Genomic DNA, 6,840 nt, shown 5'->3' with positions numbered 1-6,840 from the left:
ATGTAGCATAAACTTGACATTGGATTATTGTGTGTATACACAACTTCACATTTATAGCCTTGAGATAAGCATATTTGCACATAGTAGATGATATCACATAGATTTTCAAGTAGGGTGTACATTAGGATTTATCACATTTTCTATGACATGGTCATAAGTAGAAATGTGAAAGGTTATGGAGGGTATAATAATCCTAGGGCATCCACTAGGAAATGCAAGATAGCACGTGCCAACAAAATAAGGGATTTATAATTAGGTATATTTACAGAAAAAGTACCTACATAAAGGGTTTTTTAATTGAGAAAGTGAAAATTTTTATACACAAAGGATAGTTTTTCTACAAAAATGCATACATAAGGGATACATATAATACTTTAAAGTATACAGGTAAGGGATTATTTAAGTACCTCTTGTTTGCACATGATATATGCAATTTTTACATAGTGGACTCCCCATAATGTGGCATTCATTATGTAATCATAAAATGGAGAGAGAGAGAGAGAGAGAGAGAGAGAGAGAGAGAGAGAGAGAGAGAGAGAGATTAGTTAAAGGTTAAGCCAATGCACAAGAAATTAAAATGTAAACACACACACACACACTTTATTATTCAACTTGAAAAATGATTACAAAGCTTATTATATAGGCATAGCACCTAGTGCTTACACCTATCCAAAGGTCACTTTACTCTTCATGAAAGGGAAATATGTCTCTTGACCCTTGACCATTCTCCCTAGCTCTAGATGATGGACATGACTGTCAGGACACCCCAAGCCAGCACATTGGCACACATGTGCTATCACATGATGCCACAAACATGAAAATCTACATGGATATGGTGAGTTCTTGCGGTACAACATGGTCAAACTTATAGGCCTAGAGGTGGAGAGATATTTTCTTTATTAATAAAATGAGAAAATAAGAAAATTTGAACCTTTTTTCATAAGTTGGGGTAAAAATCCACTCTTTCTCTCTCTAGAGATTGATAACTGCCCCCTCCCCCCTAAAAGGGGTCTTTCAAAAAACATGCTGATCACATTCTCTCTCTCCTCTTTACTCTCTCCAACACTACTACATCGATCCTCTCTCCCCTCTAGTTGTTACACCGACATCTTCTTCTTCAATCTCACTTTTCCCTCCAAATATCTCTTGCAATAGAGGTTTGAAACATCCTTTCTCCATTGATCACTCAACCTCACCTTCTCATCTCTACATAAAACTATATATATGTAGCATTGGCTGCTTCTAGAGTATCTTCATCAACACTTTCCTTGGTCCGTATTCCTCATCTAGATGTGAAGATGAGGTTAATTACTCAATCACCTTCATAACACTACATAAAGTTGTAGATCTAAAGCATTGACTGCTTCTAGAGTATCTTTCTAAACATTTTCTTCGGTTCTTCTTCCTCATCTAGATCTGAAATGGTCTCCCCTCACTCATCCACATTGTTTTGGAGATTCGGCATAGGAGCATTCTTTGATAAGATTATTAGGATTCTTTCAACATATGTGTTGGTAAGAACAATGTTGTTCTCGTAACTTTGCTCACCACCATATTAGTTTTTGTTTCTATCTTGCATGTAGAGATTTGTAGTGGTGCCATTGTCTGTTTTTGTATATCTCTCAGCATTTTTGGTCATGCCGCACCACTAAGAATAATCGTGTATTTGAACTAATCTGGATTTTTTTCACAGGGTGTATTACATTTCTTTCATCCCTTCTTTAATTGCTCATGATCAACGTGGGAGATTTATTGACACAATTTTTCTTCACACTTCTTGTGTTGTCTGTTCCTGTTTGGTTTGAGTCTTATTCTTCTATCGCTCTTAAACTTTCTTTGGTTTTATCACCGAGGGTTTGGTCTTGCATACCCTCACTGCAAGATATCTACTTATTTAGAAAAATGGGGTTAATTGGAGAAAGATACACATGAATATGTTGCATTGGGGACTTGTTGTGTCCATCAAAGTATGGGGGTGTTTTTGCACCATGATCAAGTTGCATGCTACTTTTTGGGGGCCATAGAGTTTATTTTTCTATAAGAGGCTATGTTTTTGGAGCAGATTATCACCAAATTACACAACATATACACCAAAGGACCACGTCAGGAGGGTATTTTGGGACTCAAGGAGCGTGAAGGATGCCACATGCACCACATCACATAGAAAGACATTTTGACCATGCCCGAGGGATCTCCCATGTGCCACGGAATGACGAAAACCATTTTTACCTTGTCAAAATTGTTTTCTGCATGCCATGCTCCTCAAGTCCTAAAACACCAGTCAATGTGGTTATTTGGTGCATAAGCTACCTGATTTGGCCATTATTTGCTCCAAAAGCATGGCAGCCTTGTATGGAAAATTCCTCTTTATGGTCATTTTTTGACCACAAAGGATTAATGTTGCATTGGGGACTTGTTGTGTCCATCAAAGTATGGGGGTGTTTTTTGTTGAGATGTCGAGCTCTACACCTTGAGATGGCATCCACTACGGGTCTTGGCCGCTTACGGCATTTACTCACTGGCGCGTTAGGTGACCGACACGGAGGATCTCTGCTAGTGATTCTATAGCTGGACTACACTTATAGTGCCAGCCTAGTACGCTTCTAGCGAGTTCACACTTAGTGACCGCATGTACATATGTGCTACTTTTCAGCTTTAGCACTTAGTCATTTTGTAATCTCTTTTCTGTGAAGAAGAAGAAGAAGCTTTCCATCTCTGTGTGCTTTGTGCTTGTCTTGTGTAGCTCTCTTGCATCCTCATTCTTTACATGGCATCAAAGCCTGGTGAAGGCAAGAGAGGCTAAGAGAGCAAGAGCATCACAATCCCTTCGTTCGCACAAGTTTCTGAACAGGTCTCCAAAGTGCAGTATACAGAGATTTACTGTACAAGTACAGTGGTTGTATGTACGTTTGATTGTGGACACTGTTGAGTGTAGAAAGCGTTACAGGTACCATGATAGCAGGTTCAGCAAATTTGCAGGTTTTTGCAGATTGCAGCTATTTTGTCTTAGTGCTTCAAGATGTCTGATGGTTTCAGTCAGATTGTTACTGAGAAGCTTGAGAAAAATAACTACCCAGCATGGAAGTTCAGAATAACAAATTTCCTAAAAGGAAAAGGTTATTGGGACTATGTAGAAGGAGACAATGAAAAGGAACCAGAGATTCCCGAGGCAAACGCTACAACAGAACAAAGGAAAGCTTTGAGGGACTGGCAACAAGGCCAGAGAAAAGTGATGTATTGGCTTTCTATGAGCATCACAGATGGCATGATGGGCTATCTACAGGATGCTGAAACCCCCACCATTGCATGGAAAAACTTAGGTAGAGTGTTTGAGGTAAACACCAAGGCCAAGAAGCTTCAACTAAAGTCGGAGCTAAATCAGGTTAAGAGGAACAACCTCTCCATCAATGATTATGCTTTGAAGATCAAGAGTATCATTGAGGCTCTTGGATCTATTAAAGTCTCAGTGGAAGATGATGACATTGTCCCTGCATGCTTGGATGGTCTAGGATATGAGTATGTACATTTCAGGTCTTCCATGAATACAAGAGACGACATCCCCGTGTTCCAAGATTTGATTTCTATGCTTATTCTGGAGGAGAAGAACCTTGACACATCTTCTTCTCATGGCAGAAATAATTCTGAACAGGCCTTCTATTCTAACTCCAACAGAGGTAGAGGTAGAGGTCGTGGTCAAGGCCCAAGGGGTTGCAGGGGCCAATTTCTGGAAGGTCAATCAAATCAAAACAATACAGGTGGCAGGGGAAACCAGTCTCAAGGCAGGGGGAGTCAAAGAGGTCGTGGTGCAGGATCAAGCAGGTAGCAACATACTCCAGATAGCAGAGAATGTTGGACTTGTGGTGAAAGAGGTCACATGTCACGTGACTGTCCAAAGGGAAAAGCAAGTGGAAAGAGAGAACAGGGCAACTATGCATCTACTAGCAAAGATGCAGATGACAGCAAAAACGAGCGCATGTTTGTTATGCAGCATGTAATGAATACAATGACTGCGGATAATTCCACCCAAGATGATGTTTGGTATGTGGATTCAGGTGCCTCTAATCACATGACGTCTCATGGAGAGTGGTTTCGAGATATGCGCAAACCAGATGTGTCAGGCTATGTGCAGACAGGAGATGACATAGCTCACCCCATTGCTCATGTAGGGGACATACCTCTAAATACGAAGAGTGGGAAATCAAAGTACTTAGCAGATGTACTTCATGTCCCAAACATTACAAAGAATCTTGTTTCTGTTGGACAAATGGTTGAGCAGGGTTTGCAGGTTCGCTTCAATCCGAATGACTGCTATGTAGAAGATTTCCAGAATGGCTGTAAGCTGATCACAGAGGGAAAATGTGTGGGCAGAATGTTTACGCTGAATGTAGACATGCCTGAGGTAAAAGCTGCATTATTTGCACAGGGGTTGTGGCTGATGTTGACATTTGGCACAAACGCATTGGCCATGTCAATGAGCAGAGATTGCGCAGCATGCAATCAAAACGGATTGTAAAAGGTTTGCCCAAATTCAAGGTGGATGGTATGCATAAAGTGTGTGCAGCATGCCAGTTTGGAAAACAGTCAAAGGGCTCATTTCCACATGAGCGCAATGTATGTAAAAAGCCACTTGAAGTGGTGCACATAGATGTTTGGGGTCCAACCGATACTGCAAGTATACATGGTTTCAGGTATTATGTCTCTTTCATTGATGACCATACAAGGAAAGTATGGGTCTACTTCATGCGTAACAAAAGTGAAGTGTTTGGTCACTTTCAAGACTTCAAAGTCATGATTGAGAAGGAGACAGATATGCAAATCAAGACATTGAGGTCAGATGGAGGGGGAGAGTACTTCTCCAATGATTTTTCAGATTTTCTGCGAATGCATGGTATACGCAGGCAGTTTACATGCAGATATACTCCACAACAGAATGGGGTCGCAGAAAGGAAAAACAGGCACATTGCAGAGGTTGCACGTGCATTGATGAATGAGAAGAACATGCCTCATCATTTCTGGGCTGAAGCTGTAAATACAGTTGTGTACATTATGAATAGGACACCTACAGCTGCGGTGCATGATGTAACACCTGAGGAAAAGTTTACAGGTACAAAGCCTGATTTGGCACACTTGAAAGTGTTTGGCTGCATAGCTTACGTGCATGTACCAGATGAGTTGCGTAGGAAATTGGATCCTAAAGCAGAGAAATGTATTCTTGTGGGATATTCCCTTGAACAAAAGGGGTACAGGTGCTACAATCCTACTACATGAGAATTACGAGTGAGCAGAGATGTAGTCTTTGATGAGATGAGCAGCTGGTACAGTAATGCACATGGCACTATTGGGGCTGATGTAAAAGATGATGTGGTTGTACAAAATGTGAGGCCACAGTCACAGGTTTTGAGTGGACCACAAGATTCCCCTTCTCGTGGCTTTGTTGAGAAGCCATGGAATGGTAGACTACGTACACAGGTTACTCCACCAGCAGGTACAGGGAATGTATCACGAAAAGGAAAGGAAAAGGTTGATGAACCTCCCCTTATGGTTGATGCATCATCAGGTTTTTCACATGTAAACATGGATTCAGATGGTTCTGGATAAATTCTTGATGAGGAATTTGGAATTCCGGCTGTTAGGACACCTGGTGTAAGGAAAGTACAAGAAGATGCTAGAGGGCAAAGGAGTGACCCAGGACCGCGCAGATCTAACAGAGTCAAAAATCCAATTCAGAAATTGACTTATGATGGGTATCTAGCACATCACCAAGCCTACATGGCTAAGGTGATACAGGATGTGGAGCCCACATGTTTTGAGGATGCAGTTGGAAATGTGCATTGGGATGATGCAATGAATGAAGAGATGGCTGCATTGGAAGCAAACGACACATGGGAGTTGGTGCCATTGCCAGGTGGCAAGAAAGCTATTGGCTGTAAATGGGTGTATAAAACCAAGCATAAGACTGATGGTAACATTGAGCGTCACAAGGCAAGGTTGGTCGCAAAGGGTTATGCACAGACGTATGGCATAGACTATGAGGAGACCTTTGCTCCAGTGGCAAAGATGACGACTGTGAGAGCTGTCATAGTAGTGGCTGCATCTAGAGGATGGATTATGCATCAAATGGATGTAAAGAATGCCTTCTTGAATGGTGAGTTGCAAGAGGAAGTGTATATGGATCAACCACCTAGTTATGTCGATCCAGGTTACCCAGATTATGTATGCATACTTCTCAAAGTTTTGTATGGTTTGAAGCAGTGCTCTAGAGCATGGTATGACAGGATTGCCAAGTATCTTGTCAGTATTGGTTTTAGGAGAGCTCATGCTGATCATTCACTCTATGTACGTGAGAGTGATGTGGGGATTGTGGTCATTACCATATATGTAGATGACCTTATTATTGTTGGTGACAATGCTATGGAGATTGACCATGTGAAGGGTCTTCTCAAACAGGAGTTTGAAATGAAATATTTAGGCGAGTTGCGCTACTTTCTTGGCATTGAGGTGATCAGGACTCCAGAGGGTGTATGGCTATCACAGAGACAGTATGCTTTGGACATGTTGTCAAAGCATGGTATGGCTGATTGTAAGCCAATTTCTATTCCCTTGGATGTGAATGCAAAGCTGAGTGCAGAGAAGGGTGATGTTGTTGAGGATGTCAATATGTACAAGAAGATGGTGGGTAGTCTAATCTACTTGACTATCACGAGGCCAGACTTGAGCTACACAGTAGGCTCGGAGAGTCAGTTCATGCAGCTTTTGAGGAAGCCACATTTGGATGGAGTACGACGCACACTTAGGTATGTGCAAGGGACTCTTGACTACGCATTGTTCTATGCAGCAGAT

The sequence above is a fragment of the Adiantum capillus-veneris genome, chromosome 22 (genome assembly GCF_014529385.1).
Source record: "Adiantum capillus-veneris isolate H3 chromosome 22, ASM1452938v2, whole genome shotgun sequence".
NCBI lineage: Eukaryota > Viridiplantae > Streptophyta > Polypodiopsida > Polypodiales > Pteridaceae > Adiantum > Adiantum capillus-veneris.
Note: the sequence above shows the minus strand (reverse complement) of the source record.